Source organism: Zootermopsis nevadensis, unplaced genomic scaffold (genome assembly GCF_977971745.1).
Source record: "Zootermopsis nevadensis isolate Lab colony 2312 unplaced genomic scaffold, Znev_1.0 Znev_ptg000061l, whole genome shotgun sequence".
Lineage (NCBI taxonomy): Eukaryota > Metazoa > Arthropoda > Insecta > Blattodea > Termopsidae > Zootermopsis > Zootermopsis nevadensis.
This window is the reverse complement of record NW_028259192.1, coordinates 1,391,350-1,401,979: the sequence shown is the minus strand read 5'-3', so window position 1 is coordinate 1,401,979 and position 10,630 is coordinate 1,391,350. Positions and strand designations below refer to the sequence as shown.

The window sequence follows — 10,630 nt, the reverse complement described above, 5'->3', positions numbered from 1 at the left end:
ATTCGAGGAATGGACATTGGTAGCATTGGAATCTTACCAGCCGCGCAGCGCGAACAGTCTGCGTGCTTAACCCAGTGGAATATACCTTGAAGATAAAACTGATCATCAAGTTTCGTTGTCACAAATTATTTTTTAAGGACTCGTATCAAAACATTGGTATCTTTGAGTGGTAACACGAAAATTGATCATTAATTTATAACTTACATTATGTCAGAATAACTGGTTGTTGTGAATAATTGTTCAGATAAACAACAAGTTGAACAAGTTATCAAGTCATTTTCTGCAGTTTAATAGGTTATAACAGAATCAGTTTTAAAAAGAAACCGCAGACCAAAAAGTGTTCGGGAATACGCCCCTCCCCACTTCGATTTGAAATTTCAGGTCATGCGTCATGTTCTAAACCTGGGTGTTGTCCGTAGCAACGGCGCCAGAAGCATCATATAAGTGTCGGTTTTGCGCCGTTTCCTGGTTTCTACTTCGCACCATGTAGAAGTCGAATCAAAATATCACTAAACCTGGCATCGTGGGAGGGAAACTTTGGCGCGCGTTGTTGTATTGGCAGAGTTCCTGAAAGGAGCACATGTTTCGTTGACCTAGCCACATATCTTAGGTGGCAGTCAGTTGTTCATCACAAGTTTTGATTGTGTAGAAGGTTTATAAGTTTTCCTTCGTGATGTTCATGAAAGTGGTAGTAATACAGAGTAGTGATGGTTTACATTGGTTCGAATGTTTAAGTAATAAAATGGTTACTGAGATTTCACGAGTGTGGAATGGCAGATCGCAAAGGAATTGTCACAAGTATCCGAGCTATCGGTAAGCGCCTTTTCTGTTTCTAACCTCTTTGTAATGACTGCATGTTTATTGAAGCACTGAGGAAACTGCATCTGTTCTGAACATTCCATATTTTACTGCTTTTAAATGCTAAATTCTTTGATTATCACAATGCATAGAACTAAAACTTGGGCATTGTTATTCTTATGAAGTAGAACAAGTGTCTTCGACACTGCAGTAAAATATGTAATGTGCTTGCAATTTTGTGATAGCCTATTGTATTTGGGATTTGAATACCTATGCTTGATGTTATATAAAACAGTACAGCTTAATACTGCCAGTTCACCCTAACCTATTGTGTTTTCTTGTCATAATTCTGCTAAAATATAATATTCTTGAAGGTCATACACTTAGGTTAATTTTGGGAAGGCAATTTTCTGTTGCAACTTTTGCAAGTAATTAGGCCCAGATTTATTTGTTTTCTGACCCCAGTGTCAAACTGAATTGAACGATGATCTGAAATCATTTAATTACACCAATACAACACATCATATATTTACCTTCAACTAAGTACTATAAGTATATAGGGATTCCTTTAATGTAATTTAATTATTGTAAAGTGTAATTAAATCAACACCCTTCGTTATTTAATTGAACAGATTCCAGAGTGACGTTCAAACTCATTTTAAGGACTCCCAAAACTTCAAAATCATCATTTTGTCCCAAGCTTCAATTGAAACCTACTTAATCTCAATATAGTTGCTCTCAGGAATATTAACTAGGAATACAGTATATTTAAACTGTATTAATGATGTGTTATTATTATTTTTATTATCCTCGTTATTATCTCTAAATTTTTCATGTCATAAACCCTGTGGGTACCATTATAGAAAAGAAAATATCAAATTACCAATATTAGTTTGATTTTATGTTTTCTTTGATCTGCATCAATTTGGTTGACTTCGAACACTGGGGATCATTTGATGTGAACCTGTCAATACATTTCACTTTATTTAATGTGGACCACACGCCCGTACGTCTTATAAAAATATCAATTGCTTTATTTTGCACAGCAAAGAAATGAGTAACAATCTGTTATGTTGTAATCTTGTTGAATGGCTGCATTTTGTCTTATTGTGTTGTATTTGCATGCCTTATTTCAAAAAACTAGTTGTGTTTCTTTTCAGAAAAATCAGTACTAGTTTGAATGTGTGTGTATTTTCCAGATGTTACCAGTGTTTTTATAAGTTACACTGATTTACACTGTCACGTGTGAATGCGAGTTTGTGTTTATTAGTGTTTTAACTTCATTTAATATTTTTTGTAGTTTTGTAAAAAAAATGAACTTGAATTGTTTTGGTTCATTGATGTTTAGGATTTTATTTAAAATCATTCTGTTTTATGTCACAATTAATATCCACCCAAAATTACATCCTTCAGAGGATCTTGTTTGCTTTATTTTGGTGAAAAGATTGAACTCGAAATGCACTGGGTTCGGTTCTTTATAAATTTAACTCATAATTAAACAATGATTCATTATTAAACTTCATACTCCTGTTTACATTGGAAGTACAGAATTGTTAAAAATGTGGCGTGGAATTTTTGTTGTTGTTGTTGTTGTTGTTGTTCTAGCATCATCTCATGCTCTTTGTTTCACCATAGGAAAGTAAAAATATCCTTCAATTCTAAAGTATTCTGGCGATGGTAGATTGCATAAAAATATCCTAATTTAAACTAAATTGATTTATATATTACTAACAACATTTTGTAGTTTTCAATTACTACAAAAACCACATGAAAAACCTCCACAGTTCTCTTTACATTTGAATAAAATGCTTTTCACATTTATTTACATTCAAAATACTGAATAGGGAATGGACAACAAAGAAGTTATATTCATGGTTTTATTTGTTGTTAAGTTGTGGAACAAGAATTTGCTTAGGTAATTTGATATTGAAGGTTTCACTAGAACATTCTTTAGGCTAGTTGGTCGTTTTCGTACTTTACTATATAATATTCTTACGTTGTGAATTTTTAAAGATGTTCAAAGACATTTTTAACAGACGTAAATGGAAATTTAAATTCCATGATCTGAAATAGTTAATCTTTTTCGCCTTTCCAGTCCCATGCGATGGAGAATGGACACCATCAAATATGTATTTATGTTAGCACCAGGATTGAATTAAATAAAACACTTCAGAATTATCACTTACGGTAATTTTTGTTTTGGAAAAGTCACCGCTGACTTAAAGGAGATTACGTTATAAGCGTCTGTTTTTGTTGTTGTTGAAATATCACGTTCCTGGCAACGGAAAACACTTCCCAGACTTAGGAATCTTGTTTTAGTTTGTAAATACAAGGAACAGGCTATGGATTTGTAGTGGAATTAAGCTTACAGTTATTTAAATACCACAGCGTTTAGTTTTGTGTATAAACATTTTTGTGTGGCTTACGTCTGTAAACCAAAACACATACAAAAAGACTCTCTCGTTTTCTTTGCCATATTTGATCGGCTTGTTGATACACAAATCCGAAAGTCGATCTACAAGATATTTTGTAATATTTGCACAGTAATGCTTCTGTATATCCTAAGGTTTATGCAGTGGACCAAGTGTCTCTGTGTCATCAGCTATGCAGCACCTTAAAACTTCTAGCGAAACAGTAGCATAATTATTGGAAGTTCATGAACGTAACAATAAATTTAAAATGTTACTATTACAGGTTTTTGAAATAGACACATTGATAAAGAAATTATACTTCTAATTTGTGAGATAGCACCTTGTTGCGTTTTTTTCTAGAATTACAATATACATTTTTAATCAGTCAAAACTTAACTCAGAAAAATAATCCCATTAGTCAATAATTTAACAGTGCGGATAAAACCTTTATTCATTTATAAACCATTTTATTGTCGATGTCATAACCTTTAAAAAGTCAAGGGTTTTGGACATTTTGCGTTTGTGAATTTTAAGTTTTATATCTGGCTACATATTGCATTTACTGCGGTAGTTTAATTAATATACACGTTACCACCTGAAGATGACCAGATAGGGTCGAAACATGTTGTATTTATCATGCCTAAAATGCGAGCATTGTATTATTAAATTATTATATAATTGAAGAGATAAACACTGTCAATATAGAATGATTTTTCAAAGTTTGTGTTGGCTGTAGTAATGTATTTAACTTGTATTTTTTACGCTGGAAATTAAAACTTAATTAGACGTTGTTTGTTCGTAACAGTCACATATAAAGTTCATATGTGAGACGGAGGAAGAGCGACGGTAGAGACATTGCGTTCTGTGGCGATAGGACGAAGTAGAAATGGCTGTAGCTTCCAAAGAGGAAACCAGTTGAATAAATATATAAAGAATTTCGAGCTTTTCGTAGACAAAACACGGTCTGTGTTTCATCCTTTGGACAAAGTAAACTGATAAAAGTTTTACAGTTTTTTTAAATTCATAATCGTATTAGTGGAAGCCAAGTCTTTGTGTCTTCATTGTGGGAAAGTTAGGTTATTATTCCGTCTGTGCCTTGTAGGATTTCTATTGTTTTGTTTTAGAAACAATGAAAACGTTGCGGGACTTGTGGCTTCGTGCAATTCGCTTTCGTACACTAATAATGACAATAATATAAAACACTTTACTGTATTTAACGGAATTATTGTTATAAATGCACGCAGATCGTGCCCGAATTTATAACTTGTGTTGGGCAAGGCCGTGGTCTAGGCAACACGGAGTTTTCCTCCGTGGCATCCCAACAATTACTCCATTCACACACAGAAGAAGGCAATGGCAAACCACTTCTGGATCATCTGCCAAGAACGTATATGAACAGGTCCCAGTCCGAGAAAAGGATGGAAGGATCCTGTTCATATGGACCTGTCCTCAGACAGAACACTTAATAAAAAGTCAGATTAAGCCACCGCAATGCCATCTTCTGGTATCTGATGGTACCAGATCGTCCTCTCCACATTTAATGACCGTGTCCTCTACGATTTGGTTCGTTTGAATCAGGTACTGGTGTTTACTGCATGTCAGGTGTAATGGCTCCGTCTTCTGGAAGTCAGAAGTGAAAAATGAAATTTACTTTTGCTAGGATGGGGCCAGATGGCCTGTCACTTTCAGGTTTTCGACTATTTCTCACCTACGCCGTATGTACTACGTTCCCCGACGACTTAAACCTCTTTGATTGAATAACCCTACTGATATCTGCTGGAGACATAATTATAAAACTACTAATTATGTAATTGTCTCGGTTTTCTGTTAATTCCCTGTCTTGGATCCAAATATTCTCTTCAGTATCCTGTTCTAACACCTCAATTATTCCATTAGAACGCACCTACAACAAAAAAAGAGTTGAAATTTTACTTTCGTAAATTGTAGGCTTTGCGGGAAGACAAAGGATTCTGTATGGATTAGTCGTCTTATCGTGGGAAAATGTCGCCTATTCTTCTGCGCTAACTTTACAGTTCACTCGGAATTATTAATGACTCCCACGTCAAAGCGCTCATAATTAATCAGCCAACAATATATCCCCTGTCATCGTGAAACCCCAGAGTTTATTACGATTAGTACACACCGTTATGCGTATCTTGAGATAGTCTGAAGACGTATTATTATAAGATGATACAGACCTAACCTCACCCGCGTTTCGTTCGATTTTCAACTAATATTTTGTTATATATTTATTTTTACAGTCCATACACAAACGTTTTAGTTAAATGATGTTGTTAAAATTATATAATATTAAAACATTATGTAGTATAAAATATTATATTTTTGGCGCTTTTAATCGTAAATACGATTTTACATTATTTAGCGCTCTTTTATTTATTAAACGACATGTTTCGATGGATAAGATCTCATCTTCAGGTTTATATAAATTTTATAATATTTTAAAATTATTAGATATTTTTATGCAATGTATTATATTAATCTGTGGTTTGTTTGTATATTTTCTATTTTCATGCTGGGTTGTTTGTTTATATTCAGATGTTTATTTTCTGTGGAATTAATGTTTAATTATTATCATGAAAATGATTATGGAATTGACATAGGAAATAAATATAAATATATATGTAAAATATAACTAAAACGTTTGTGTATAGACTGTGAAAATAAATATAATATTTAATCAACACAAACATGACGCATTTAAGCTACAAATTTAATATTTTGTTATTTTAAACTGAGTGATGTGTAGAAATACGATTTTTGTACATCCTTTCAAGCTTTGGGTGAGACAAATACTTTACATACACACGTTTTTATAATTGTTTTAATATTTTTAGCCTTGTTGTCCGCACCGATTTCATAGTGCCCAGAGAACTTTACTTCGCAAGCGCAGTTTAATGTCCCTTCTCTGAATTTTGACCTTTAATATCACGTGAATTGCTGAGGGACATTTGGTTGCTGACAGTTACAAACCTGCTTCCCACAGCTCATTTGAAATTCTCATGATGACAGAGAGAATTTAATATCCCAGTCACTGAAGACATTCGGTTTCAGGGCACTTGATTAGTAATTTCGATGAACGGGGTTCCGGTGGGACATAAATGAAGAACAAGGCAGCTGAGGATGAAGAGAATAATTATATTTGTCTGTCCGTCTGTATCCCGAAGGTTCTGCTTTGGAAACATCAAAACCAGATTTATCAATTTTACATCCTTAAAAACTATTAAAATTATAAGATTCATTTTAATATCATCCCCGCCATGTTATTGACCTTGAAATTGTTATGAGATTACACCAAAAGGATTATTTATTGAACGAGAAAGAATGTTTGACATAAAAGTTTAATTCAAATCTGTTGAGACGAGGTATAAAGTTGTGAATTTGGCGACCTAAATACGTGTGAGGTTTCAGATTCTCACGGATGCAAATATGAAAATAACTGTCTTGTGGGATTTTGCGATGTGTGGTATGATACAAGTTTACTGACGTTTCAGAGGTACTTGTTGCCTTCATCATCAGGGCGAGAAGTTAATCTGTAAACATCTACCAGACAACATGGCGCAACATCCCTGAAGATAGTTATCTTATTATCCTAACCTAACCTAACCTAACCTAACCTAAAGTGGGCATTGGACGGAGTAAGAACAAGTACAAACTTGTTTAAACGTTTTAAACCGGCAATTAACATATTTCCGACATCATGTCTGGTGTTGCGTGCTTAGGCAAACTTAGACACGCAAAAGAAACAACACTTTTGCCTTTCGTTATTCCGAATTTTGTAGTTCATAGACATTTGACGCAATACCAGATTTGGTGCTCTGTCTGCAACAATACGGTTTATAAAAATGAATTTGTATCCTGAGAGCTACGATTATTTTTCGAACTGATTAATAACGAGCATATATTTAATATGCATGCCTTTACTATACCCAGATACTTTCATTTTCAAACATTCTCAAATAATTTACTATATAGACGTATAATTATTGCCTAGAGATAAGAATAGGTCATTTGGAAAACCACGTGAGTCCATTTTTTTTTTTTTTTTAGAAAATCGAGCTTTTGCTACCATGGCAATGACCAGGGGTAAATGCATCGCTTCTTAAAAGAACCACATTAGTCCAACTCTTTACTGCTGTGGACAGTATTATCTAAAGCGTGTTTTTAATCAAAACGACATGAGTCCTGGTAAGCGAAATCGGCTAACTCGCTATAAAACACACCACTGAAACTGATAGTGACGTAAGTAGGTCAACCTAGCAGTGATGAAAGACGTAACAATACGAGCAATTGTTTTTTTAACTTTTAAGTATTCTCTATAGAGTTTTGTGGACTTGTGTGGTTATTCAAATGACCGATTCAATTTATCCTTCAGTGTCCCATCTTCACTTCCGCAAGGAGCTATAAGCCTCTTATCCTGAAGTACGTCCTAACACTGTCTTTTGCGTGTGTATATTCAGTGTACCCGTTGATTTATAGTGTCAAGATTATGCCAATGGAAAATAAACTGTCGGCTGTGAAATGACAAATTACATTCTCCCCTACAAGTGTAGAGATGGGAGATTTTGAAGCTGAATTAATTATCATTCAGTAACTATTAAAAAAACAAAATCAATTTCTAGCTCCCTCTTTCAAGTATTCAGGTGAATTATCAGCAATAGTTCGAATTTGTTAAGATTTTACAATATTAATTTAATTAAAATTGATAAAGATATTGTTCCGGATTCTAGGCCATTCATAGATTAACGTCGAGTCCATAATTTGTTCTGAGGTGCGTGTAGACCGCCTTAAGTATAAATTATTTTTCTTAATGATGGGAAATCTGACCTTTATAATGGTACTGATTTTTTCATGATTTGCTGATCTTCAGCTTTGAGTCTGTTATGACAGCAATTTTACTCAGTGAAGAAACACGGACTTAATAGAATATTGTAATTTAATCTATTCTAGCCTTCTTCTTAACGTAGTTAATTAAATGAAGTTAAGACGAACTAGACATTTTTTTAGAATGGTATAAATAGGGAATGACACAGAATTTTTTTAATGAAATCTGCAATGATAATATTAAAATGAATGTTTAGGGATTTCCCTAAGCTTCATCGTGGAATTCTGAACTCAATTTAAATGGGTTTTAATGTAGTCTAGTGTCAAATTTGATGTTATTGATGTTCGATCTTCATTTTTCACTAACAGATGATGAGATACGTGATTAATTTGTCGGTGTGATCGTATGGACAGCGCCCTGGGGGTGGGGTGGGGATGGAAACCTTTGGGTTAAATATTATTATTGAATTTGGCTAAGTAATGTTAATGTAAATTGAATTAATCTTGCTCAGGACAGGGTACAGCTGTGTATTTTTGTCCGATGGGAATGAATGTTCGGATTGTTTAGTACCAGACAGTTACAAGTGATGTTATGTATACACTGTATTTTGGTGGTTCGTCAGAGACAGAATTCACTCAAATTGCGAACTCACTTCCGCAGAAGGGGCTATTAACAGAGTTGTCATTATCACCACTGCATCTGTACAGTGACTTTATTTTTGGTCGATTTAGCGAATTAATGTCATTACAACAAGACAAGTGATGGTCATTTGGTTCGTGATCTTGTCTCTCCCTTCTCATGACTTGTTAATGCGCTTTGAGCTATTATTTTCCCGCAATTACAGCCGTCAATTTAGAAGGTTACGTGAAACGAAGAGTTGCGAATGACTATACAGAGTGTCCCGTAAGTCCTGGGCCATAGGAGAAGTCTTGTTATTTGGTAAAATGCGGAATAGTGTGAAGAAGAATACGCTAATCACGTGTTTCTGGTCTCAACTGTTGGAATTTTTATCTGGGACGAACCGTTAAGGCCCTACCCTCTTTACGTCATCGATAATGAAAATTACGACGAAGTTGGCAACATCGCCGTCACTTTTTACTGTTGGTACTGCGGATAAACCCGGGGGGCGGGGGACTACAATATACTAAAATGGCGTGCTTATAAGAATGGATAATTTCACCTTTCGCGTTATTTAAAAAAAAAATAACGCACGTGACTTTCTTTGATGGCAAAATGGCGTGACGTAATGTGATTTGTATGGGAGTTTTATAACAGTTGAAGGCAGAACGTTCAGCGGGCCAAATTAAGCCTGAGGTCCTTCGATATTCCGTTTGTAGGTGTTTTTCACGCTGTAGAGTTAGTGGAAAACTCCTCGAGGATCCGTCCGTATATGCGCCTGTGCGCAGAACCGCATTACCAGGGATCGTTGTTGCGCAAAAACGACCTCGGATCAAATGACCGAAGCTCACTATTTGAAAAGTGTTGAGTAACAATGACATCTCTTTACGTTCGTGATTATTCATGAATGATTGTGGATGCTGACAGGGAAGACCAAAGGACTCGGAGAAAAACCTGTGTCACTGTCATTTCGTCCATCGCAAATCCCACTTGGACTACCCCGTGAAGCGAGCAGCGACAGATTTCCGCTGCTAACTTCATAAGATCCGTTGTCTGCTCACGTCTGTGCTGATGTTTGTACGTGATCCTCGTAATGTAGCCCCTGATAGCTTAGTGTAGGCAGTACGCTCAACAGGGAAGACGGAGGAGCGATCTATAATGCACGGCGTACTGTTTGGTAAGGCCTCTGTTGGTATTATACCACCGGTACGCTATTCACCAGTGTGCTGCTGTTCTTGTGATTACTGTAGTTGGCTCGGTTAATTCCGGCTTTAGTTTAGGTTAGGCTGAGTGTAAATAGTTTCTGACTATTGAATTTATATCGGAATTATAGTAATATACATTGTAATTTATGCTTAAAGTAAATAAACTAACTAACTAGATGGCTTACCGAACCAGAATGTTCATCACCGAATTAACCAAAGCCCTCCACCGGACCCTGTCCTGGGCCAACAAAATCCAGTCTCCTTCAACTCCTATCTCCCATAGATCCCGCCTGACATTATCCTCCCATCTACGTCTAGGTCTCCCCAGAGGTCTCTTCCCCTCAGGCTTCCCAAATAGTGGACCCAACCAACCAGATGGCTTAGCGAACACAAAGGTTCATCACCGAACTAACCAAAGCCCTCCACCGGACCCTGTCCTGGGCCAACAAAATCCAGTCTCCTTCAACTCCTATCTCCCATAGATCCCGCCTGAGATTATCCTCCCATCTACGTCTAGGTCTCCCCAGAGGTCTCTTCCCCTCAGGCTTCCCAAATAGTGGACCCAACCAACCAGATGGCTTACAGAACCCGAAGGTTCATCACCGAATTAACCAAAGCCCTCCACCGGACCCTGTCCTGGGCCAACAAAATCCAGTCTCCTTCAACTCCTATCTCCCGTAGATCCCGCCTGAGATTATCCTCCCATCTACGTCTAGGTCTCCCCAGGGGTCTCTTCCCCTCAGGCTTCCCAACCA

At 36.1% G+C, this 10,630-nt stretch overlaps 1 protein-coding gene across 1 annotated transcript in view; it reads left to right on the top strand.

Moving 5' to 3' along the window:
- The first annotated feature begins 175 nt into the window (after positions 1-175).
- LOC110830287 (uncharacterized) overlaps positions 176-10,630 on the top strand; it is a 103,326-nt gene continuing 92,871 nt past the window's right edge. Inside the window, exon 1 of the mRNA XM_022064995.2 lies at positions 176-813. The gene's annotated coding sequence lies outside the window, so the exon portion shown is untranslated. The remainder of the gene's footprint in view (positions 814-10,630) is intronic.